Source organism: Ursus arctos, unplaced genomic scaffold (genome assembly GCF_023065955.2).
Source record: "Ursus arctos isolate Adak ecotype North America unplaced genomic scaffold, UrsArc2.0 scaffold_22, whole genome shotgun sequence".
Taxonomy (NCBI): Eukaryota; Metazoa; Chordata; class Mammalia; order Carnivora; family Ursidae; genus Ursus; species Ursus arctos.
The window spans coordinates 10,563,214-10,588,985 of record NW_026622897.1 but is presented as its reverse complement, the minus strand read 5'-3'; the positions used below and the strand labels follow the sequence as shown (position 1 = coordinate 10,588,985).

Below are 25,772 nucleotides of genomic sequence, written 5' to 3'. Positions count from 1 at the left end.
CAATAGCCAAGAGATGAAAGCAATTCAAATGTCAATTGACAAATGGATAAACAAACGTGATATATACATGGAATGTTAGTCTTAAAAAGGGAAGAAATTCTGACACATGCTATAACATGGTTGAAACTTCAGGACATTATGCTAAGTAAAATAAGCTCATCATAAAAAGGCAAATGCCTTATGATTTCATTTATATGAGGTATCTAGAGTAGTCAAACTCATCTAAGCAGAAAGTGGAATGGTGGTTGCCAGAGGAAAGGGGAATGAAGAGTTGTTATTTAATGCATATAGAGTTTCAGTTTTGCAAGATGAAAAAGTTCTGGAAATTGGTTGCACAGCAATGTGAATATACTTAACAACACTGAACTGTATACTTAAAAATGGTTAAAATGGTAAATTTTGTTATATGTATTTACCACAATTTTTAAGAACATACCTGTATTTCTAATATAGACAAATATAATCTAAAATTCATCTGTTATAAAATACTTAGAAATTCTTGATAATTTATAACAAATGCTTTTTTTAAATGTATGGTTAAGTCCCATGGAATTTCGTACCATATATAACCTGACAATTCCCAAATTTACACATATAATGTGGGCAATTTCTTCTGAACTCTTCCAGACTGACATATCCAGCTGCCAATCAATATCTCAATTTGAATGGCATAACATACATCTCAAGCTTAAGACCTAAAGTGTCCAAAACCAAATTCTTGATTTTCCTCTGTAAACCTGTTCTATCCTGTTTTCCTCATCTCAATAAATAGCAATGCATTTCTTGCCAGTTATCCAGGCCTGAAAACTATGAAATCTCTCATATATGCTCGATATTAATTCCATCATCAAATCCTATTTTCTTCACCTTCAAACAATATCCAGAATTGTCTGACTTTTCACCACCTTCATTGTAACTGCACGTACACCATTATTATCCCTCACCTACACTATTGAATTGGCATTCAGTTTTGTCTCCCTATTTCCAATCTTGGGCCCTACAGTCCATTTTTCAACTACATCCAGGAAAAATCCATTTAAAATATAAATTGGGTCACATTCTTACATGTCATACCTTTGCTCAAAACCCTCCAATGATTTTTCATCTTACTCAGTAAAAGCAAAAGATCTCATCCTGGGGCGCCTGGGTGGCACAGCAGTTAAGCGTCTGCCTTTGGCTCAGGGCGTGATCCCGGCGTTATGGGATCGAGCCCCACATCAGGCTCCTCCGCTATGAGCCTGCTTCTTCCTCTCCCACTCCCCCTGCTTGTGTTCCCTCTCTCGCTGGCTGTCTCTATCTCTGTCAAATAAATAAATAAAAATCTTTAAAAAAAAAAAAAAAAAAAGATCTCCTCCTGACTCAGAAGGCCCTACACGTTCTTGCTTCTCATTACCTTTCCAGGTTCATATCCTACCATCTTTGCCCCTTATTATTACCGTCCAGCTTCACTACTTTCTTGGATTTAACTCAACATGATACAAGGTTTGGGGCCTGAAATCCCTGCATAAGCCTAAATCTCCAAAGTGCTACTATCAGAGAAAGGGGTAGACTGAAAAAATATACCCACTAATAATGAAAGGTAACAAAGAAACTTCTCAGTTTTGTCCTACTCGCTCGTAAAGAAGGCAAAATCTCCATCTGAGTCCTGCCTTGATAAGAAAATTCTGATCTATACTATATGTTCAGTTCAGGAGACCCCAATCCAATAACTAAGAAAGTAAACAAGCAAGCTGGGGTAATTCCTTAGGGTAACTTAACAGAAACAAATTCAAACTCTTTTTGAATTCATACACTCAAAACAAACCACACAGGATTCCCATAGATAAATCCCAAAAACCATAAAATCACAGTCCAGAATTACTCAACACAAGACAACCATCTTATTACATAAGAATAGGAAGATATCTTGCAACTAGACTTCCAATAACTTCAGGTGAGAGTTATCATTAAAGAATAAAATTATTTAAAGTTATTAAAGGCAGAGGAGTGGCTTAGGAAGTCCTGGTGTAGGAGGACCCTGAGCTCACCCTGTCCCATGTTCTCAACTATCATCTACATCCAAGTCAATAAACCAGAGGGTGATCTGAACACTGGCAGAACAAACTCCACAACTAAATACAGAGAAGAAACTGAATCTGAAAGGTTAGGAAGGTCACAAAGGTGGAGGGAGGCTGCCCAGGAGGGAGGGAGCTATGCACTCAGGGCAGAAACACAGCCCTTGCACCAGGAGTTCACATGGGGAGGGCTAATCTCCATAATGTTTGGCTTTAAAAATCAGATGGGCTGAATTCTATGGGTTTGTAAAACCAGTGGCACTTGGAGCCTAGAGCTTTTAAAAGTCAGCTGACTCGGGGCTCCTGGGTAGCGCAGTCGTTAGGCGTCTGCCTTCGGCTCAGGGCGTGATCCCGGCGTTCCGGGATCGAGTCCCACATCGGGCTCCTCCTCTGGGAGCCTGCTTCTCCCTCTCCCACTCTCCCTGCTTGTGTTCCCTCTCTCGCTGGCTGTCTATCTCTGTCAAATAAATAAATAAATAATCTTAAAAAAAAAAAAAGTCAGCTGACTCAGTACTAGGGGAGCCAGGAGGGTGAGTGATAACTGGGTCCCTGCCCTTAAAGGGACAGGAGCCTGCATGGAGAGGTAACATAAAAACAGCAGTTCACACAATTCCAGGAGAAAATGGAAGACAAATCTGTTCATATTGATTCTGGAGTGTGTTGAGGGACCTGTCTGAAAATAAGGGAGCTGGCAGGTGACATTTTCCAAACCACCCCACCCAGCATAAACAAAGAGATACTATGGGAGGAAGGACTGTACAGACACTTGCTCCCTAACCCTCTAGCAATGCACCATGCCCACGAGTTCTCCTAAGGACCACCCACTCCAAGCCTGATTGCCTCAACCCTGGGCTAAGGGCAAATCTTGTAAAAGCCACCTGTGTGCCCTGCCCAACACCTGGGTGTACAACTGCCACACGCACCACACATATCTGCTGCACCTCACCCAGCCATGCGCCCCCAAGCATGCTTGATGGAATGAACAGCCGGGTGAAAGAAGCAGAGGAACAAACTAGTGACCTAAAAGACAGAGTACCAGAAAGTAATCAAGCTGAACAAAAGAGAGAGAAAAGAATTATGCAACATGAAAATAGACCTAGGGAACTCTCTATCAAACTCTCTGTAACATTCATATTATGGGAGTCCCAGAAGAAAAGAGAAAGGGGGCAGAAAATTTATTTGAAGAAATAATAGCTGAAAAGTTCCCTAATTTGGGGAAGGAAACAGATATCCACTACCTAATGTGCTTACCACACCATGTCTCACCCCCACCAGCTGGGCCTGCCTCAGTCCCTCTGCTGTGGGTCCCCTCCCCTAAAAGACCACTGCAAACCTTGCCAACACGGAGTCTCTCAACCTCTGTGGAGGACACATGCACCTTGTTACAACTGCACCCCCACCTATGGTCACTTTGCAGAGTAGCCCTGGCTGGCCCTGGTTTCTGCAGTGGCTACACATCCCCTCTGGAAGAGGACCAGCTAGCAGAGCTTAGAGCACTGTGCTTGTGTGTGCACGCACACACACACACACACACACACACACACACACACACACACACGTGCTTTGTGGAGCATCCCCAGCCAGCCTGGTCTCAGCAGCTGTGTCCCCTGTGGAAGAAGACCAGTGCAACCTTGTTAAAAGAGCGCACATCACCCACTACTTTCAAGAGCAAGAGACATGGCAGACTTGGTTAACACAAAGACACAGAGAGTTAGGTAAAATAAAGACACAGAGAAATATGTCCCAAATGATAGAACAGGACAAAAAATTACAGTAAGAGATCTAAGTGAAATAATATGCCTGATAGGGAAATTAAAGTAATGATCATAAAAATACTCACTAGACTTGAGAAGAGTGGAAAACATCAAGACCCTTAACACAAAGGTTAAAAAAAAAAAAACAATCAGGAATGAAGAACACAATAATTGAAATTAAAAACACAGTTGATGGAATAAATAGCAGACTAGAGGAAGCAGAGGAACAAATTAATGACCTAAGAGGCAGAGTAGTGGAAAGGAACCAATCTGAGCAAGCAAGAAAAAAAATATACAAAATGAGAATAGACTTACAAAACTCAGTGACTCTATCAAGCATAACATTGGCATTATAGGGATCCCAAAAGAAGGAGAGAGAGGAAAGGGGGCAGAAAATTTATTTAAAGAAATAATAGCTGAAAACTTCCCAGGTCTAAAGAGGGAAACAGCCAGATCCAGAAGGCATAGAGAACCCCCCAAAAAAATCAACCCAACAAAGTCCACACTAAGACACATAGTAATTAAAATGAAAAAGAAAGTAGTCATAAAAAAAAACTTTAAAGCAGCAAGAAAGGGGGGGAAAGTGACATATAAGGGAAACTTCATTATGCTATCAGCAGATTTTTCAAAAGAAACTTTGCAGGCCAGAAGAGAGTGGCATAATATATTCAAAGTGCTGAAAGGCAAAAATCTGCAATCAAGAATACTCTATCCAGAAAGGCTATCATTTAAAATAGAAAAAGACATAAAGAGTTCCACAGACAAATAAAACTAAAGAAGTTCATGACCAATAAACCAGCCCTACAAGAAATATTAAAGGGGACACTTTGAATGGAAAGGAAAAACTATGAGAATCTGCAAAGTAAAAAACACAAAAATAATACAAATAAGTGTATCTGTAAAACTCAGTCAAGAGATTCATAAAAGGATGTAAAATATGACACCATAAACCTGAAACATGGGGGGGGAGGAGTAAAGAATAGGTTCAAATTTAAGGACCATCAACTTCATTTAGATGGTTATATGCATTAGATGTTATATACAAACCCACTGGTGACCACAAACTGAAAACCAGTAATAGATATGCAAAAATAAAGAGAAAGAAATCCAAGTTTATCACTAAAGGAAGCAAACCATGAAAGAAAGCAAGAGAAGGCAGAATCAGAGAAAAACTACAAAAATAACCACAAAACAAGTAACAAAATGGCAATCAATACATATCTGTCATAGTTACTCTGAATGTAAATGGACTAAATGCTCCAACCAAAAGAAATAGGGGGACAGAATGGATAAGAAAACAAGACCCATCTATTGGCTTCCTACAAGAAACTCTTTTCAAACCTAAAGACACTTGCAGATTGAAAGTGAGGGGATGGAGAAACATTTGTCATGCAAATGATAGCAAAAGAAAGCCGCGATAGCAATACTCAGAGGAGACAAAATAGACTTTGAAACAAAGACTGTAATAAGAGACAAAGAAAGACACTATATAATAATAAAGGGGACAATCCAATGAGAAGATATAAAAATTATAAATATTTATGCATCCAACAAGGGAGCACCTAAATACATAGAACAGTTAATAACAAGCATAAAGGAAATAACCAAAAGTAATACAACAACAGGAGGGGACAATAACCCATTTACATCAATGCACAGATAAACCAAACAGAAACAGAAATCAGAACAAGGGAACAGTAGCTTTGAATGACACACTGGAACAGATGGATTTAACAGATATATTCAGAACATTCAATCCTAAAACAGTAGAATACACTTTCTCTTCAAGTGCACATGGAACATTCTCCAGAACAGATCACATATTAGCTCACAAAACAAGTCTCAACAAATTCAAAAAGAATGAAATCATTCCATGCATCTTTTCTGACCACAATGCTATGAAGCTAGAAATCTATTACAAGAAAACATCTTCAAAGACCATAAATACATGTAGGTTAAATAACAGGCTACTAAGCAATGAATGGGTCAACCAAGAAATCAAAGAAGTAATAAAATATTACGTGGAAACAAATAAAAATGAAAACACAGTGGTACAACCTTTGCAATGCAGCAAAAGCGGTTGAGGGTGGGATGTTTATAGCAATAATAACCAACCAGAAGAAACAACAAAAATTTCAAAAAAACCTACCTGTACACCTAAAGGAACTAGAAAGACAAACAAAACCCAAAACTAGTATAAGGAAGGAAATAATAAAGATTAAAGGAAAGAGTCAACAAAACTAAAAGGCAACCTATGGAATGGGAGAAGACATTTGCAAACGATATATCAGATGAAAAGCCAGTATCCAAGATCTATAAAGAACTTACCAAACTCAACACCCAAAAAACAAATAATCCAGTCAAGAAATGGGCAGATGACATGAACAGACAATTTGCCAAAGAAGACATATAGATGGCCAACAGACACACACAAAAATGCTCCACATCTCGGCATCAGGGAAATGCAAATCAAAACCACAATGAAATATCACCTCACGGGTGCCTCGGTGGTGCAGTCGTTAAGCATCTGCCTTCGGCTCAGGGCGTGATCCCGGCGTTATGGGATCAAGCCCCACATCAGGCTCCTCCACTAGGAGCCTGCTTCTTCCTCTCCCACTCCCCCTGCTTGTGTTCCCTCTCTCGCTGGCTGTCTCTATCTCTGTCAAATAAATAAAATCTTAAAAAAAAAAAAAAAGAAAAAAAGAAATATCACCTCACAGTGGTCAGAATGGCTAAAATTAACAAGTCAGGAAACAACAAACGTTGGCGAGGATGTGGAGAAAGGGGGACCCTCTTACACTGCTAGTGGGAATGCAAACTGGAACAGCCACTCTGGAAAACAGTATGAAGATTCTTCAAGAAGTTAAAAATAGAGCTACCCTACAACCCAGCAATTGCACTACTAGATATTTACCCCAAAGATACAAAAGTAGTGACCTGTAGGGGCACTTGTACCCCAATGTTTATAGCAGCAATGTCTACAATAGCCAAACTGTGGAGGGAGTCCAGATGTCTATCAACAAATGAGTGGATAAAGAAGATGTGGTATATATACACAATGGAATATTACTCAGCAATCAAAAAGGATGAAATCTTACCATTTACATCAACATGGAAGGAACTGGAGGGTATTATGCTGAGGGAAATAAGTCAATCAGAGCAGGACAATTATCATACTGTTTCACTCATATGTAGAATTATAAGAAACAGCACAGAGGATCATAGGGGAAGGGAGGGAAAACTGAATGGGAAGAAATCAAATAGGGAGACAAACCATGAGAGACTCTTAAGTACAGTAAACAAACTGAGGGTTGCTGATGGGGAGGTTGGGGGGGGATGGGGTAACTGGGTGATGGGTATTAAGGAGGGCACGTGATGTGATGAACACTGGGTGTTATATGCAACTGATTAATTATTGAACTCTACATATGAAACAATGATGTACTAAATGTTGGCTAATTTAATTTAAATTTTTAAAAAAGATTAAAGCAGAAATAAGTTATATAGAAATTTAAAAAATAGAACAGATCAATGAAACCAGAAACACATTTTTAAAAACATCAATAAAATTGATAAACCTCTAGCCAGACTCATTGAGAGAGAAAAAGAGACAGAAGACTCAAATAAACAAAATCACAAATGAAAGAGGAAAAACACCACCACCACAGAAATACAATTTTAAGAAAATATTATGAAAAATTATATGTCAACAAACTGGACAGCATAGAATGGATAAATTTCTAGAAACACATAAACTACCAAAAATGAAGCAGGAAGAAATAGAAAATGTGAACAGACTGATGACCAGCAATGAAATTGAATCAGTCATCAAAAAACTCCCAACAAACATGAGTCCAGGACCAGATGGTTTCACAGGCAAATTCTACCAAACATTTAAAGAAGAGTTAATACCATTCTTCTCAAAAACTATTCCAAAACTTAGAAAAGGAAGGAAAGCTTCCAAATTCATTCTATGAGGCCAGCATTATCCTGACACCAAAACCAGATAAAGACACCACTACAAAAGAAAACTATAGACCAATATCTCTGATGTGCATGGATACAAAAATCCTCAACAAAATATTAGCAAACCGAATTCAACAATACATTTAAAAAATCATCCACCATGATCAAGTGGGATTAACTCCTGGGATGCAAGTGTGGTTCAATATTCACAAATAAACCAACATGATACATCATATCAATAAAAGAAAGGATAAGAACCATAAGGTCAGTGCAATAGACACAGAAAAAAGCATTTGACGAAGTTCAACACTCATTCATGATAAAATCCCTCAACAAAGGGCAACATACCTCAACATAATAAAGGCCTTATTTGAAAAACCCACAATGAACATCATACTCAATGGGAAAAAAAATTAAAGCTTTTCCCCTACGGTCAAGAACAAGACAGGGTTGTCTCTTCCCACCATGTTTATTCAATATAGTACTGAAAGTCCTAGCCACAGCAACCAGACAACAAAAAGAAATTAAAGGCATCCAAATTGGTAAGGAAGAAGTAACACTTTCACTATTTGCAGATGACATGATATCCTATATAGAAAACCCGAAAGACTCCACCGAAAAACTACTAGAACTGACAATGAATTCAGTAAAGTCCCAGGATACAAAATTGATGTACAGAACTATGCTGCATTTCTGTACACCAATAATGAAGCAGCAGAAAGAGAAATTAAGAAAACAATCTCATTTAGGGGCGCCTGGGTGGCTCAGTCGTTAAGCGTCTGCCTTCAGCTCAGGGCGTGACCCCATCCTCCTGGGATCGAGCCCGGCATTGGGCTCCCTACTCTGCTCGGAGCCTGCTTCTTCCTCTCCCACTCCCCCTGCTTGTGTTCCCTCTCTCGCTGGCTGTCTCTCTCTCTGGCAAATAATAAATACAATCTTTAAAAAAGAAAAAAAGAAAATCTCATTTATAAATGCACCAATAATAATAAAATACCTAGAAACACACTTAACCAGAGAGGTATATGAACTGTACTGAAAACTCTAAACACTGAGGAAAGAAATTGAAGACAATCAAAGAAATGGAAAGACATTCCATGCTCATGGATTGAAAGAACAAATATTGTTAAAAGGTCTATAGTACCCAAAGCAACCTACACATTAATGCATTCTCTATCAAAATACCAACAGTATTTTTCACAGAACTGGAAAAAACAACCCTAAAGTTTGTATGAAGCCACAAAAGACCTCCTATAGCTAAAGCAATCTTGAGAAAGGAAGACAAACCAGAAATATCACAATTCTAGGCTTCACAGTTACATTACCAAGATGTAGTAACAGAGTATGATACCGGCACAAAAAAAAGACACATAGATCAATTGAACAGAAAACCCAAAAATAAGGGTGCCTGGGTGGCTCAGTTGTTAAGCATCTGCCTTCGGCTCAGGGCGTGATCCTGAAGTCCTGGGATTGAGCCCTGCATCAGGCTCCCTGCTCAGTGGGAAGCCTGTTTCTCCCTCTCCCATTGCTTGTGTTCCCTCTCTCACTGGCTCTCTCTCTCAAATAAATAAAATCAAGAAATCAAGAAATCAAGAAATCAAGAAATCAAGGAAGGAAGGAAGGAAGGAAGGAAGGAAGGAAGGAAGGAAGGAAGAAAAAAAGAAAAGAAAGAGAAAGAAAATAAATAAATCCAAAAATAAACCTGCAATTACAAGGTCAATTAATCTTCAACAAAGAAGGAAAGAATATGCAATGGAAAAAAGAATGGACAGCTACATGCAAAAGAACGAAACTGGTCCACTTTCTTTACACCATACACAAAAATAAACTCAGAATGGATTAAAAGTTAGACAAAAAAAGAACACATACTGTGTGATTTCATTTGTCTGAAGTTCAAGAATCAACAAAATTACTCTGTTGATAGAAAATGTAATTGTGGTTGCTGTGGTGGGGTTGGGGAGGGAGGACTGAATGGAAGGGAGCATGAGGAAACTCCTACAGGCTGGAAAAGTTCTATACCTGACTTGGTATGTTGCTTACAGAGTTTTTTTTTTTTTTTAAGGATTTATTTATTTATTTATTTGAGAGGGAGAGAGCGAGTGAGCACGGAGGGAAGGGCAGAAGAGGGAGAGAAAATCTTAAGCAGACTCCACACTGAGTGTGGAGCTCAGTGCAGAGCTAGGTCTCACAACCCTGAGATCACGACCTGAGCAGGAAACCAAGAGTCAGATGCCCAACCAACTGCATCACCCAGACATCCCCGGTTACAAAGACTGTCAAAACTCATTAAATCATACAACTAAGATACGTGCATTTTATGGTTTGTAAATTATACTCAATGTTACAAAAGCTAAAAACAACGCAATTACATTAAATCTATAAAAACAAAATCTATAAATCAAAATTGATATGATGAGTGCAACTATATTCAGAAGCCTCACAGCCTTCCATATATATATTTTTTTTAATGAAAATAAATTTGAAAAAAAATGTCAAAAAGAAAAGAAGACTATGGGTTGAGGAAAAATTAATATAAAAGTAGGCATTATACAAAAATAAACAAATATAGATTAAAAATAAATCCTAGAGCTAATTTCTTTGAAAATATCAAAAAAAATGGTGAAGCATCTAGCGGATTTAAATAGAAAACACATTCAGATCATTAAAAGTGAACATTAGACTTTACTCACAGATACAGAAGTACTTTATAATGGTATAAGAAATTTTAATGCACCACTCTAAGCTACAAATTCTGAAAATACAGATGAAATGCACAATATTCTAAGAACACATAAACTTCCAGAAACGACTTGAGAAAGCAGTCCATCTGGATACCAATAACCATGGAAGAAATAAAAATTTTTGCCTAGGGAATAACTCCAAATGCTGTACCATGTCTACATGATTTAACTAGTGAATTCTAGCAGAGCTTCAAGGAAAGATAACTCACATGTAATTTAAACTGTTCTGTAGCATAGAAAAAGATGGCGTGCTTCCCAGTTCATTTTCCCAAACCAGCAATACTCTAATTCCAACGTCCAACAAATAGAGCACAAAAAAAGAAAATCACAGACTAATCTCCCTATTAATATAAATAACATACTAATCCAGTAGCATGTTAAATATGCCAATTAATCACTTCAATACCTCAGAATATTGAAAAGTAATTATTTTAATAAATGCAAAGATTAAAAATAACTAAAATAAATGCAATATTAAAATAAATACAAAAGCTTCCTGATAATAGAAGCAAACCTCCTTAATCTATTAGAGAATATTTCTTATATATAGATATTAATAATAAAATACTAAGGCCCATTCACATTAAATTCAAGAACAAGAGCAGTGTGCTTACTGTCTAGCACTTTTCTGGAAGATCTAGCCAATTCAATAAAGGATAGAAGAATCTGTTTAAGTGATAACTTTTAGAAGCCTGGGGACAAATTTCAGAGGCTGCTTCTCTAAATAGAAAACCCAAGTAAATTAAATGAAAACCACTGGTAAAGTAACTACTTTAGAAATATACAAAATCAACCATTTTTTTTCTATATACCACAAGTAATCAGTTAAGAAATCTAATAGGGTAAAAAGCACCCCATTTTAAACAACAACCAGAAACATAAAATGCCTAGGAGACAACTTAATAAAGAAATGTGGAACAGCTTATGTGAAAACTATCAAACTTTACTGAGGACGAGAAAAGAAAACCTCTTTATCGTAATGTTTAATATCATACATGTGTTAACGAAAATACCAACAAAATGCCTAAGAAGTTAACACAATAATTCCAATGTTCATTTGAAAGAATAAACAAGTTATAAATGGCAGAAATTATTTTAAAAGATGGGTTATAAGTTAACAATAAAAGATGTGGAATATTTATTTTGTCAAATGTTAAAATGTACTATAAGGATACAGAAATAAAAATAAGACTGTTGCAACAAGAATAGACAGAAAAAGAACCAATTACATATAATCATTTTCTCTATGATAAAAATGCCATCTGGAATCAAAAGAACCCTCTGCAGGAGAGAGAGGAGTTATTCCCACTTAATAGAGGAGGAAACTGAGATCAGATTAGAGTAATTTGCTCGAAATTACCCAGTTAGCGCCCAGCCGGAAAACATTATTAACGGTGATTATTTTGTGGAGATGGGATTGCAGATGATTATTTTTCTACTTTCTGATGATCCCCCATTTTTTTAAGATTTTTAAATTTTATTTATGAGAGACAGAGCATGGGGGGAGGGCAGGGGAGAGGGAGAGGGAAAAGCAGAATCCCTGCTAAAGGGAGCCAGATGCGGGGTTCAATCCCAGAACCCCAGGACCATGACCTGAGCAGAAGGCAGACATTTAACCAACTGAGCCACCCAGGAGCCCCCTTTCTATAACAAATAGAAATAATAAGGATAGTATTTTGAAATAGTAAACTGATATAAATTTCATTTCCCATATGCTGTGCTGTTTTTGCCTAATCGACAGTATTCATCATTTTGGGGAGAAAAAGAACAGTTTTGATCTTCAAACCAGTACTCCATCACATAGAAACAGAAAACTTGAAAGCTAGGTTTGGTTGGTTGGTTGTTGGCTTGGTTTTTGAGGGGACGATACCCTAAAAAGGATATTTAATACCCTTCCTATATCAAGAGTCAAGTCTGGGCAACTTAATCAGAGTTTTACAAAATCTATACAGTAGGCAAGAAAGAAGATAGGGGACTCCCACCACCTAGAAAGGAAAAGAATATAGCCCTTGACCCAATGGGAAAAGCAGCTGAGAGAGGGGAGGGAGATAAGCCATCAAGGCAAGTCCTTAATTCTGCCCCCAACTCCTGCAAACTTTGGGGAAGGTACAATAAAAATGCCCCAGATAGCTTGAGGTCATACCCATGGGGGGACTTGGATTTCACTTTCCATTTGTAACTTTGATAAAAGAATGGCTTGTAGGTATATTGTGCCAACATACAATAGAGTAAAAACAATGACATAGGTAAACACCACCAAGGGACAAGGGGAGGGGAGAGAGGACCAATGATGCTGGGTCATGTAAGGTCATCAGTGGGACACAACAGAGAACTTCCCCCAAGAGCAACCATCCTGCATTTCCCTTGACTGGAAAACAGGCAAGAACAGCGGAGACGCTCAGAAATGAGGTGGTAGAATCACACATCAATCAGAACAGTGGGGACCAGCAGAGAAAGCTGTTTCTTAGGACAGAAATTCTCCTGCCACCAAGAGATCATGTAACCATCTCTCTGTGCCCAGACAGCATCTAGGCAAAGAGAAGAAAGGGAGGGTGATCAAGGGAGGTAGGGCAGGAAGAGGAATCCTCCAACACTGTCCATTTAACAAAAAAAGAAATGGGAAGTAATCTGAATGATACCATTTTAAACTGGAAGAGATGTTGGCTGGTGATGGGAAAGTTGAGGTTTGTTCCCTCAACAGCAGGAACAATATTAATTCAGTCATAGAAAAATTAGAAAGCTAAAGTGTTTTACATACCTGAGTTTTAGTTTATTGATTTTGCCCCTGCTATGTTTTTCCTAACAATGTCTATCATGTGTTTACCACTTGTGGTCTGCCAGGCATTGTGCTGAATGTTTTACACTCTTATCATATTCCGTACAACAATCACAAGAGGCATGTGCTATCATAATCTTTGAACCACAGAAGAGCAAATAGCAATTTGAAAGATTAGGTAAATTTTACCAATATTAGAGAGCAATAAGTGACAGAGCAAAGACCTGAATCCAGTGCCAGAACCTCTCACTTGAACCAGTATGGAATTCTACCTACGTGTCACTATTATGCTCACTCCAGATGTTTAAAGAAAGAGATTAAATAACTTAACCCAACCAGCAAGCGGCAGAGCTGGGGTTTGCGCCAAGTAGTCTGGCTCAAGATATGCTAGCTTCTATTTCTTGAACAATGTTTAAGTACCCTAACAAATCCATTTATTAAAATTTTAAATCTTACTGTTGTTCCCATAACTATGGAAAACATAGGGAATACGTAAACTAGATTAGGATAGCGAGAAATGAAAAATAAAAAGGTAACAGACTATAAAGTTCAGTAAAGTTTTATAAATAGAAACTTTGCGGGGCACCTCGGTAGCTCAGTTGGTTAAGCATCTGCCTTCGACTCAGGTCATGATCTTGTGATCCTGGAATCAGCCTGCTTGGGCTCCCGGCTCAGCGGTGAGTTTGTTTCTCCCTCTTCCTCTGCCCCTCCTGCTGCTTGTGCTCTGTCTCAAATAAATAAATAAAATCATAAAAAAAAATAGAAACTCTATGAAAGACAGACAAGTTGTAAAAAGGAGTAAAATTATTAGTGGCTGGGTAGTGGGAACAGTGAGAGAACCCAATCACTGTAACCTAGCAATGTGGGATTACAACTAATCCCCCTGAATGAATGGGTAGGACTGAATGAATTGGCATGGAGTCCAAGAAATAATGCTGAGAAAACCTCTGTGGATTTTACCTTCTCAGATCTTGTAAGAAAATCATACCTCTTACTGCAAAAAAATCTTAATAAATGACATACATGGAGAGTTGTGTGGGACAACGAAAGTCTTAGTGTACTCATATTCAAGAAACAATGGTAGCAGGCATGAGAATGACAGCTTAGACAATGTGACAATATTTGGTGTGCATTATAAGGGGAAGGTATTCATGCCAGACCTCAGTAGTTGTAGATATATTAGCTAAGGTACCTTACACCTGCTTTAAGACAGGGATGCATAACTGAAGGAGCATATTTTGTTATGTAGGTAGGTAGGAAGGAGAAAGAAAATATGTAAATATTCAAAATACAGCTAAAACTAAAGGAGAATTCTCCAAAATTCAAGTCATCAAAAGGTGTAGATTCCTTTGCTTCTAAAGAAATTTCTTCGGAGTTATTTTCTGAAACACTTTCATGAGTACTTCAGTAACGCCTGGACTTCACAGACAGCTCTAGTTGCTCAACTCAGTTGTTAAATCACAATTTTGACAAGGCCAGTGTCTTGAGTGTCCCAGGTCAGTTAACTGCCTTATTTCAGAGCTAACAGTTGCACTCGTAACCTCAGTCAATGGTGAAGAGCCTTTATACTATTGTGTTTCATATTTGAATTTGCACTAGGCTGTGGGCTACTTAAGAACAGGAAATATTTCATCTCTGTATCCCCTGAACCCTGTAGGGCTACAAAGGAGGCACTTGATAAATGGGGGAGGAAAAAGAAGGCATACAACCACCACTTGGTAAGGAGCACAGATTGAGAGATTAATGCATTTTTCAGCTGAAATCTGTGCATGAATATATTTAATTCAGTACCTGTGCTAAATTCCTCCATGTGCCAAGGTTGGAGCAAAATATGGCTGATTCATCTGATACCTGCAAGTCTACAGGAAGGCCTACAACGAGAACAATGGTGCTGAATATTGCTTATGAGGGGTGTTTGATTTATCAGAGAATTAAAAAGTGAAACACAATTTTTGTTAAGCCCTCTGTTCCCACTGGTCAGTTATCCTTTGGAAGAGGGATAAATTTCAGAAATTTGCAAACAGACTGAATTTAAAGCCATCAATGACCATTTGAAAGGAAAATTTATTTACCTCATGGAAGATTCTACACCTGTGTATTTACTACTTCCTCGACCTATGATGGGGTTACGTCCCAATAAACCCACTGTAACTTGAAAATATCAGTCAAAAATGCATTTAACACACGTAACCTACCGAATGTCATAGCTTAGCCTGCCTAGCTCAACCCAAACACGCTCAGACATTACATTAGCCTACACTTGGGCAAAATCATCTAACACAAAGCCTATATTACAATAGTGTTGTTGAACGTCTGGTGTAATTGATGGGATACTGTACTGAAAGTGAAAAACAGAATGGGTATATGGATGTAGAATGGTTCTGTCAATTGTTTGCCCTCATGACTGCGTGGATGACTGGGAGCTGTGGCTCATTGTTACTCCCCAGCATCGTAAGAGGGGCATACCACATACCGCTAGTCTGGAACAAGATCAAAATTAAAAATACTCAGTATGGTTTCTACCAATATGCATTGCTTTCATACCACTGTAAAGCCAAAAAAAAAACCCAAAAGTTGAACCATCATTTTGAAATTCAACCTTAGGGGTTGATCTCTTGACCTCAGGATTGTGGGTTCGAGCCGCACATTGCGTGTGGAAATTAATAAAAAATAAAATCTTTTTAAAAAAATCCAACCTTAGGTTTTTTAAATTTCTTTAAACATAATCTTTCTATGCTCTTGATCTTATTTGGATTTACCTACCTTTTTTACTTGTGATTTTTTTCTTCTAATTTCATTTCTGCTTTCACAAGAAATATTAAAAATATTCATCCTCTCAGCTACATGCAAAATAATGAGACTGGGCCACATTCTTACACCACACACAAAAATAAACTCAAAACGAATTAAAGACCTAAATGTGAGACCTGAAACCATAAAACTCCTAGAGGAAAACATAGGCAGTAATCTCCTTGACATTAGCCTTAACAACATTTTTCTAGATAGGTCTCCTCAGGAGAGGGAAACAAAAGTAAAAATGAACTATTGGGACTACGCCAAAATGAAAAGCCTTGGCACAGCAAAGGAAACCATCAATAAAACAAAAAGACAAACTACTGAAAGGGAGAAGATATTTGCAAATGATATATTCAAGAAGCGGTTAATATCCAAATATATAAAGGGTGTATACAACTCAATACCAAAAAATTAAACAATTTGATTTAAAAATGGGCAGAGGACCTGAATAGACATTTTTCCAAAGAAGAGATACAGATGGCCAAAAGACACATGAAAAGATGTCAACATCATAATCATCAGGGAAATGCAAATCAAAACCACAATGAGCTGTCACCTCACACTTGTCAGAATGCCTAGTATCAAAAAGACAAAAAACTGCAAGTATTGTCAAAAATGTGGGAAAAAATGGATCTTGCCATTTGTGACAATATAGATGGACCTAGAGGATATTATTCTAAGAAAAATAAGTCATTGAGAAAAACCAGTTCCATGATTTCACTTACATGTGGAATCTAAAAAGCAGAACAAACAAAGAACAGGCTCTGAAATAGACAACAAACTGGTGGTTGCTAGAGGGGAGGTGGGTGAAAGGATGAACAAAATAGATAAAGGGGATTAAGAGGTACAAATTTCCAATTATAAAGTAAGCCAGGGAGATAAAAGGTACAACATAGGGAATATAGTCAATAATATTTTAATAACATTGTTGGGTGACTACACCCATTATGGTGAGCGCTGAGTAACGTATAGAATCGTTCAATCACCACGTTGTAAACCTGAAACTAATAACATTGTATGCCCATTTATTTCAATAATAAAAAAAATTAAAAATAAAAAATATTTGTCCTCTTAACATGTTCTAATAAAAAGTTCTGTCATTGCAGTTCTAATTCATGCAGAGCTAGGGTTCTGTCCTTTTTAGACAACAATGATCTAGTCTATCTTAGCATGTGTTTAACTTGGAATGAGTTCCTTTTCTGTGAAATTTGGGGCAATAAGATGGAAATTTCAGGACACCAATCAAAGATCTCTGTCTACTCTTTTCGAAGGCAACACTAAGCAATATTCAAATATTACATCACAGCTTTCAACAACTCCTGCCACTGATACCTTCACCCCACCCCCACACCAAGCTAAACACTCACTTTGTACCAAGGATTAGACGCCCAAATTCTGTGGACCCAACAGAGCAAGGGTTCTGACTCCTTTTGCTCATCTGTCAGGAGAGAAATAAATAGTCTTTGGTGGGTCCAATCATAACGCCAGAATATCATTTGAGGCAACTTCAATGGGCAGAGTCTCTGCATGCTAATTAAACATTAAAACAGCAAGTAAGCATAACTTCTAGAGATAGATTTCTCAAAGGAATCTAGCAAATGTCATATATTCTCTTCCCCTGTCATAATAAATATCATTTATTTCCCTGAAAAAGAGCATACTGTTAAGTGACCTTAAATTAAAACGTCACGATTTGATGATCCTTTTTCTATTTCATCATGGTAAATATAGAGGAATAGAGTAGTTGGACTTCAGGCCTATTAAGGATGTTTAATAAATGCCTCCTAGAACATTAGAGCGAATACTTGGACCACGGGGTAACTGGATTAATTAGGGCTTTTTCAGTTGCTATTGACAAAACTCCAACTCCAGTCAAGCTTAGTGAGAAGGGGTATTATTACCCAACTGGTAAATACAGGGATTCAAAATGACAGCTGGACCCACCATCACGTAGTGTCACCGGAGCTCATATCTCAACTTCTGGTCATGAGCCTGCTTTCTTCCTCAAAGCAGCTCTCATCATGCAGCATGAAAGGCGGCTGCCCACAGACCCACGTTCACATCCTTCCAGCTGAGCAACCACAGCAGGAGAAAGAAATTTTCCTCCCCTGACATCCACGTCTCTCTCCCAGGAAGGGATCTCTGGGCCGTGTGCCCATCCCTAAACCAATCACTTAGCCTGAGGTACAGGGTCATGTGTCCACAACGCATAAAGCAGAAAGGCAAGGCATATGGCTGGAAAGGTTTACAGCCCGACAGCTTGCCGGCTGGAATAAGGGGGGACTGATTCCCTGGGAGGGGTACCTTGGCAGATAGATCGCTACTACAGTCAAATGTTTCCAAGTGACAAATGTCATTTTTTTCCAAACAAACAAAAAAACCTCTATAAAAACACTGTACAATCTTAACTTATATGTGGAATCTTAAAAAAAAAATGCTCATAAATACAGAGCACAAACTACCTGGCGGCTGCCAGACGTGGGTGGTGGAAAGCAGGCAAATGGGTGAAGGGGGTCAAAAGGTACCAACTTCCAGTTATAAAATAAGTCTTGGGGATGTAATGTACAACATGCTGACTATAGTTAATGATACTGTGTTGCATATTTGAAAGTTGCTAAGAGAGCAGATCTTAAAAGTTCTCAGCATAAGAAAGCAATTTATAACTATGTATGTGGATGAGTGTTCACTAAACTTATTGCAGAGATCAATTCACAATATACACAAATATCAAATCATTACATTGTCCACTGACACTAATGCAATGTTGTATGTCAAATATAACCTCAAGTTTAAAAATGAATTCAAGAAAAGAAAAAAATGCCACTGCTCTGGTCCTACTCCAGACATTGTGGGTGGGGCCCAGCAATCCATAGGGAAACCCTATAGGGGATTCTAACCCACGCCAAAGTTTGAAAACCACTGGCCCAGCTGACATTCCCACTCCAGTAAACAATTTCTTTTTAGTTAAAGAATAATACGCTGGGATTGCAAAGTGTTTCCATAGAAAGATAAATAGTAACCATTTTAGGCTTTGTGGGCCAAGAGGCAAAATCAAGGTTATATAAATATGTAATCCCTTACAATGCAACCATTCAAAAATGTAAAAACCATTCCTGGCTGGTGGGCTGTACAAAAGCAGGTGGCAGGCCACATTTGCTGACCCCTGGACAATAGTTTAGGGATAGGCAGACTTATTTTAGAAAGAAAGAAAGAGAAAAGAACAGGGCGGGGGGGGAGAGAAGATGTACTTCTAGATGCAGAAGAAACATTCATTTTCAGTGGAAAATATGTGGACTCCCATTTAACACTCTGAAGCATTTCTCAGTGAAAGATAAATATATCCCCCGAGAAACCGACCCTGGAGCAGCAAGTGACACAATCCCTGCCGTCGCCCTTGGCCAGCGCTTCACACCTTTTCCTGTCAATGCTTGCACTCACAGGGTCAAAGAGCCATTGAATGCCAGACACCAAAATGGGATGGACACATTAACAATGTGCATGTGAAAGGAGAGAGGTTGGGTGATTTTTGTGACTCTATTATCTCACTTACCCTCAAGGGGATGTTTTAAGATCTCAGTGTGTGATTGATGCCTCGGATAAAACCACTGCATGTGCACTAAGAAAATTCACCCTCCAGATCCTGTGATTGGAAATAACATTGAAATGTTAACCTGTTTTGCTCAATTACAGATACAGAAAACCACCAGGGGGCACTCTCCATAGATACCCACGGGGATAGCCCATCTCCTGCCTTCCCATCCATCTCTCTAGCCATTCCCTTTGGATATCTACTGCTGGCTCCTCATCCTCTTCCCACCAAAATATATCCTGACATTGCTCATGTTTTGTTCGAGGCCATCTTCCCCTCTCATCTATAGCCTCTCTTTGGGTGGTCTGTTCCCATTCAATTACCACCTCTCAAGTCCACAACTCTAGCATAGACCAGTCCAGAGCTACTAAGATTTAAAGTGCTGTATCTCACTGCCTACTAAACAGTTACATGTGGTTGTCTCTGTGTCCAAAAAATAACTCTTTATTCCTACCACTCAACCCCAATGTGCTCTTCTTCCAATGTGTCTTGAGGAAATGATACCACCATCCAGCCTGTTATTCAAACGTGAAACCTAGGAGTCATCCTTGATACCTCCCTGTCCTTCAACCTCTCCTTTCACATTTAAACAATCACAAACTCCTGTTTTACCTCCTATCTCAAAACTGTCTACTTCTCTACCTGCCTCCTAGTCCAACCTACCTTCATTCAGTCCTTAAATACTACCATAGCCACCTCCTAACTACCGTACGACCATTCGTGTCCCCCCCCCAACCAATCCATTTAAATCCAAATATAATCAATCTCTGCCTTTACAATTTCTTCAAATGCTTTAAAAAGCCCAGAGTGTCTCAGGGGGTGTTGGGACTAATTGCACCAGAGTCCTGGAGTGGATCTTGTTAAAATGTTGCCTCTTGAGTTACATCAAACCCTAAGAATCAAAATCTCCAGGGGCGGGCCCAAGGCACTAATTTTTAATCCCAAATCCTTACTTTGGTTTACAGGATCTTCACAATCTGACCTCCTGCAGTTCCAGGCAAGGTTAGGGCGTCTTACTCACGATTCTGTCCCAAAGCGCCCCATACCTTTCCAGAAGCCCCCCAGCACCGGCTATTACGTTTTCAATGTCGGATTCCCTGGCAGAGGGTAAATTCCAAGAGGGAAGACGCCATGCCTACCATGTTTACTATTTATCCCTCGTGCCCAGGACAGTGGGGCACAACATGTTTAATATTCATCACCATTCAGAACCAAAGAGAATTTAATATAGATTTTCTTCACAGCATGGTTGGTTAAACATGACTGAAAATGTCTTCATTTGTTGATAAAGTGTACAGACCAAGAAAAGAAAGAGCTCAGATAACAATGATTGGAGTAATTAATTAGTGGCCTGAAGGAAGAAGTTTAATCTTCAAAATCAAAGTAATTATTTAGAGGTTGATAACAAGCTCTCCTCCAGTCTCCAGTGAGATCAAATAAACAGAAATAAGCTTTGGACTGCATTCAAAGAGTTTCTGATCCTACGTACTGTATAGGTAAATACAAATCTAAAAAAAAAAAAAAAGTTGAATTTTCTCTGGTATAAGAAAGAGACCTCTCCCCTCATCCCACATCCCACTTTTCCTTCAGTGTTTCCTTTAGAAAATTTGTAATCACATTCTTTCTCTGCCCTTTTGAAGTGTATGTAGATCTTTTCAAAAGCTAAATAAGCCCCCCCACCCAGTTTTATGACCCAAGAATGTCCTTCTCAAGGACCTAGCAGCCATCTCTTTAAGATGTAAACGTAAAGGAAGATAGCATCTCTATCTCAGTCTCCAGGAGAGTTTAACTTGGACAGCTGGCCCCAAATTGTAACTACCTACCTGTCACAGAGATTTGAGGAGTTTTATTATTATTCTGAATAAAGAGAATTAGCAAACACAGATGGTAACCCAATTACCCAATGAAGATAGGATGAGCTGTGTGTGACAAACAGTGCTGTCATGTCCTCTGACCTAAGCACATGGAGGTGAGAGGTTCTATCTGCCTGGCTATATGCAAGGGTGAGATTCTTTAGCTGATTGTCTGGGATGCACATGACATTTTGGTTAAATGCTTATATAATAATAAACTTTGTTCTTCTGCCTTTGTGGAGAGGTTTTCTGGGTTGGCAGATTTTGTTTTCAATTTTACTTCCCCAACAGTACCAATCACAAGCCAGACTGACCAAGTGAAGGTCGTGAATTCTATCTGAAAAGTTGTTTACCAGCAGTAAAGGCAAGCTGAAGCTGATGTGCATTTCATCAGGGCCCATACTATTGGAGGGCCCTACACAGCTGAGCTGGGGATGGGAATACCCTGCCCTGAAAATAGTCTTTCCCCTTGTAGATTCTTCTGCCCACTGCACCCCTGTCTCCCCTGACTCCTCTATGTAAAACAAAAACAAAAACCTCTGGCATATTTGGCATATCAGCAATGGAAAGCTCAAGCAGGACACACTCATACCCAGACGGACAGAGGGGCATGCATGCAGCCCGAGGAACTTAGTGAAGGCAAATTTATAAACATAAATGAGGAAGTGGTTGGGATAAAAAGAATGAGATGTCCCAGAGGGAGTGACACTGGCAAAAATTTCCCATTAGAGGAACTCTCTGATACATTGCACACTGAAAGAGGAAAGAATACAATGTTGGAAACTGACCTAAACACACAAAGAATGACAAACAGAAAAGATGCTTATCCTAAGTTCATGATGAGAAGGTGAGCACTTTCAACAGTGTTTAGATCAGTATCCAACATTGTATCGTTTCCTCTTTCAGTGTGCAATGTATCAGAGAGTTCATCTAATGGGAAGTCTTTGTAAGTTTTTTACAGTGAAATAAAACTTTAATTTCCAATGTTTCTAATGTTTTAAGTTACAGTGTACTATAAGTAAATACTAGTTTTACCATTTTTTCACTTCCCAATACATTAATAAGCAACAGTAAGAGCTGGTTAAAATGTTTTCACAAACAATTTTAAAGTTCACAGAACATTTGTAATCTTTCCCACTGATGTTTAAGATTGCTTTGCATGGTTTTAGGTTGTGTGGTCCTGCACTATCATGCAAAGCAAGGACAGCCTATATTCCTTATTCCTCATTAAACAAGTTAATACAAGTGCCTAAAACAGTGTCTGACACACAGTAAATGCTCAATAAATGTCACCTATTATTTCAAAGATATTACTTACTGTTTTTCAGCTTTAATGCAAAAGTTGTTTTGTCGTTTTGGTGGTTTTTTGTTTTGTTTTTTTTTTTAATGTCTATACTTGCTTCTGTTTCTCTCCTTCCACTCTCTCTTGAAACTATTCCCATCAGGCTTTTGTCCACACACCTCCACCATAACTACTCTTCTCCAACTCATCAATCACTTCTGAAGAGCTAAATCCAATGGTAGCTGTAAATCTTACTTAATATACTTGACAGCAGCATTTAATTCAATTAATCATAAAAGACCTTGGTTTCTAAACACCACACTCTCCTTGCTGGTTTCCTCCTGCCCTATAAACAGATCCTTTTCAATCTCCTTTACTAGTAACCACCCCCCCACCTTTATCCAAATGTTAGGGTGCCACAGGGCAAAACCTTTGGATCTCATCTCCCTATCTCCCCCAGTCTCTCTCTCTCTCCTCTCCCACCACAGTGTTCTCACACACACATATACCCCGTATCAAAACCATCAGCATATTCTGTCAACCTCGTACCTTCTAGTCATTAGAATTATCCCCATTTTAGAGATGAGATAACTGAGCCACAGAAAGTTATGTGACTTTTCAAAGGTCACACAAATGATTTGGGACAGAACTTTGGAGGTTTAAAGTGGCAAATTTCCTCAATTCCAGTCAAGGCTTCCAAAAAACAGGTGTAATTTCAAGAATATTTTTGATAAAGACAAAAAATAAACCATTTCTAAGTTTCTTCCAAATGGACAATTCAATAAGTAAAGGTATACCTAATATAAAACATAACATTATAAACCAAAACATAGCTTTTTTTAGATTTTTTTTTAGAGAAAGAGTGCATATGTGTGCACACGCATGGGGGGTGGGGGGAGCAGAGAGAGAGGGAAGAGGAGCAGACTCCCTACTGAGGGTAGAACCCCACAAGGGAGGGCTCCATCTCAAGACCCTGAGATCACCACCTGAGCTGAAATCAAGTTGCATGCTTAACTGAGCCAACCAGGTGTCCCCCCAAACGTAACTTTAACAGTTTATAAGAAAATTTCCCATTCAGTTTTATAATCTTTGTGTTTCTATGTATAATTTTTTTAATTGAGATACTTTTTTCTGTTTGTCCTTTTTTTTTGGGGGGGACCTAACATGTATCCTAACATTTTATCCATTATAATAGAGTACCCTTACTAAAATTACACTTCATTTTTTTTGAAAACTTGAGGACTAGAAGGAAATTTGCCATTTTAAAACTGCAAGCAATTTTCCTATTTCTCTAGAAACAGAGGGTTGAATTCACTATGGGGAAAGAAAAGTAATTTTCCAGGTGCCTGGGTGGCTCAGTCGCTTAAGCATCTTCAGGTCATGATCCTAGGGTCCTCAGATAAGTCCCACATGCAGCTCCCTGCTCAGCGGGGAATCTGCTTCTACCTCCACTCCTCCCTCCCACCCCACTCGTGCTTGCTCTCTCTCTTGCAAAAATAAATAAATAAAATCTTTTTAAAAAGTAAAATAACTTCCTCTACCCTTCTATGTTCTTGGCTGAGATCCCGACTCCCCACACAATAAAAAGACAGAATAACAAGAGAAAAAAATCTATTTTAATTATGTATGTATAAGAGCCCCACAAAGATAAGAGGCACAGAAGGCAACCAAAGAAATTCTGGCTTATATACCATCCTGAGCTAAGAAAAGGGATATGGGTCTGAGACTTCAAAGGCAAGAGAAGGTAACTTATAAGAAGGTGAAAAGCGGAAATGCACAGTAAACAAAATTAGGCCTGCCAGACAGGGAAACCTCTCAGATTAAAAAGTGATCTCTTGCAATAGCCCCCCTTCCTGGCACAGACCCACTTTCCCTTACAAAAGAGGAACTTTCCCTTACAAAATTACCCTTACAAAAGAGTAACTTCTCTCTGTTATCAGAGTTTCTTGGGTGTCTACAGTTTCTCAAAATAATCAGCTCAAAATAGTCCTTCTGCCAAAGACACATGTTTTGGGGTATCACATTCTGCTACCCTTCATCACCTTTAACACACCGATTGGGCAAAAATACTCTTTGGTTCTGCAAAGAGGCAAAGATCCTATTCTGAGAAAAGAAATACTCAGGAAGGAGGCAAGACAACTAGATACACTTCTTCCAATCTAACTCAACAACCGTCCCCAGACTGACGTGAGGAAAGCAGTATTTTGGGAGACCTTGAGAAAAATCATGACGCCCTTCATCATTTAATAGTATTTCTTTTCTAAGAGAAAGAGATCAAATTAACGGATTATGATTATTGCCCGTTGTTCTTCCTCTATGGCAATGCCTGTGTGCCTCTTTCCCAAATGATATTCTACCCTTAAATATGAGGAAAAGGAGCACCTCAAAATCACTTACTCAAAAATTTCTTTGAAGATGGTACTGGAGTTTTTTAGAATATTTGTTTTGCTTTCAAATTTCTCCTCATTTCTCAAGAAAGGAAAACCAATTATGATAAGATGATACTTTGGACCCATTACGTCTGCCTTAAGAGTACAAAGAAGTTTTTATTTGCTTCATTTGAGTGGGCTGCCCTTAGAAACTTGCTGCTAGCCAATTCCTGTGTATCAAGTGCCATCACTCTTAGAAGGCCCAGAACAATTAGGAAGTTCCAAAGAGTTCCAAAAGTGAGGGAATAGAAAAAGATATTCCATGCAAATGGAAAGGAAAAGAAAAAAAAGAAAAAAGAAAAAAAAAAAAAAAAAAAGGCCAGGATGGCAATATTTATATCAGATAAAATAGACTTTAAAACAAAGACTGTAACAAGAGACAAAAAAAGGACACTACATAATGATGAAATCAATCCAACAAGAGAATACAATGATTGTAAATAACTATGCACACTAAATTGTAGCACTTAAATACAGAAAGCAAATATTAATACAGAGGGAGAAACTGACAGTAATACAATACCACCAGATGGCT

The 25,772-nt window shown here is 38.5% G+C and overlaps 1 long non-coding RNA gene across 5 annotated transcripts in view; it reads right to left on the bottom strand.

Annotated features, from left to right (window-relative positions):
* The window catches only part of LOC130544540 (uncharacterized), a 38,861-nt gene extending 13,314 nt beyond the window's left edge, over positions 1–25,547 (bottom strand). For 2 of the 5 annotated variants that reach the window (XR_008960907.1, XR_008960904.1), the window contains exons 1-2: positions 17,452–19,397; positions 13,875–14,016 (exon numbers count right to left, since the gene is read on the bottom strand). This is a non-coding gene — a long non-coding RNA (uncharacterized LOC130544540). Of the gene's footprint in view, positions 1–13,874; positions 14,017–17,451; positions 19,398–19,634 lie in introns of those variants that run through there. The other 3 variants (XR_008960905.1, XR_008960908.1, XR_008960906.1) reach the window with 3 other exon arrangements.
* Between the last annotated feature and the right edge of the window lie 225 nt (positions 25,548–25,772).